Source organism: Phoenix dactylifera, chromosome 15, assembly GCF_051530095.1.
Source record: "Phoenix dactylifera cultivar Ajwa chromosome 15, Ajwa_hap1_PhDact_Kaust_v1.1, whole genome shotgun sequence".
Taxonomy (NCBI): domain Eukaryota; kingdom Viridiplantae; phylum Streptophyta; class Magnoliopsida; order Arecales; family Arecaceae; genus Phoenix; species Phoenix dactylifera.
Window position 1 is genome coordinate 24,804,317 of NC_143204.1, and position 1,831 is coordinate 24,806,147.

The window sequence follows — 1,831 nt, forward strand, 5'->3', positions numbered from 1 at the left end:
GGCGTTGCACTGTTTCTGTTGGGTCGATATATCAGAGTACTAAATTTGATGCAGCTTAGTTGGTTGCTGTGTGTTTTTTAACTGTGTGTTTTTGCCTAACATATTGTTTCTTTCCACAACTCGAGCAATAAGAGTTTTAAAAAAAATTTTGTACAACAAATCAAATATGGCAGTTTTGTTAATTGATAAAAAGAATAGGGCTCTCAACTCAACAAGTACGTTCAAACTGAGTAGAAGAGGCAGTTGGATCCCATAAAATACGATTCTAATAGGGAGATAAGTGGAAATAAAACCTCAAGCAGAACCTGAAGCCAACAGTAACATCGATGTGATTATTTTGTTCTCCCAGATCTACATTGCAAAATTACAGAAAGTTATGTGAAATATTGACCGAGTTGAGACGATGAAACAGTATTTGCTTCTGGAGATTCTTTATTGCCATCTTAATGAAATCCAAAAACAAAATTTAATAAGGAAATTTAAAGAAAGCCTACTAAATGCAGCTACAGTGGATAATATAATTGTAAAATGGTTGAGATGTGAACAAATGCCTAAGGACACTCTGGTAGAAGAGAGAGCATGGACTTGTTGAGCAACATAGAGAATTTGACTGAAAACTTTAGCATGGTGTATATTGGAAGTGAGGATAGACTGACTGGAGCAAGATGGGGAGAGCCTTCCATTGCCAGCTACCTTAGACCCTACTTTATCAAGCAAATATATGTAGTCAGCCGGTCTAAGTGCCGATTCTGAGAGTACAACTCCTATGTATTGCCGCACCCCCTCCTTAGTTGGCATTTTGAAAAGTTGGCGTATCTGTCTCTTGATTGGAGAGGGAGTAGTAGGGCTAAACTCGAGGTCTAAAGATCGTTGCTTGACCTGATAATGCACAATAGATATCGATTAATACTTTTAAACACGAGATTGCTTGACCTGATAATGCACAATAGATATCGATTAATACTTTTAAACACGAGATGTCCCATGTTGGTGCATGGGCTACCAGCAAGCGGTTAAACATAAAAAAGATATATGATAAAGTTGGGCCTCTTCGACCTGGTTGATGATAAGCGCGAAGTACCTGATGCTCTACAACCAACTGCAGCAATATCGAAAACATGTCAGAACACATAATAAATAAATAAGAGGGTAATGATCGGCTCTAATGTAATCCCATGATAGGCCTAAATCAAGAAGAGGTGAACTATTGATGAGGAGAGCAAATGTTGAGTTTGTAGCACATGCCTTTAGGCCCTTTACCCAAAGTAATAAATGTAGGATGGAATTTGAAATGGCTAAGTACCGATAATGCAAAATTCCACAGCCAAATACCAGATGTAAAATTCCTTTTTTTGTTTTTATTTTAAAATGCTTGAGTCGAAACTAATGCTCTCTCTTCATGGCATAAGTAAAACTTTCTCCTACCCTGGCCTATAGTCGGTCGGGCTATAACCACGTAATGGAATAATGTGTTATGTTGGGTGAATGCTTCTTTTCCGCGAACGATATCCTGCATTTGGACGTCCGTAAGCGCGAGCCTACACGCGAACATCACCCGCTGCTTTTACTTTTTCGTGATTTGGCAGCATGTACTCACATTCGAGTTATATGATATGAGTAGCCGTTTTCAAAAAAAAAAAAAAAAAAAATCACCCGCTGCTCCCTCTCACGTGTCAGGCAAGAGGCCCGCCTCAAACAAAAACCCGCTGCTTCCCGCGCGGTGTTTTTTTCGTTTTCTTTCGTTTTTATGGTCTGCGCAGGTTTGGTGGGCCGGGACGGAAGGATACGGGCTTCACATAAATTTATGCATGTATCGTTATCCGTAATAGAT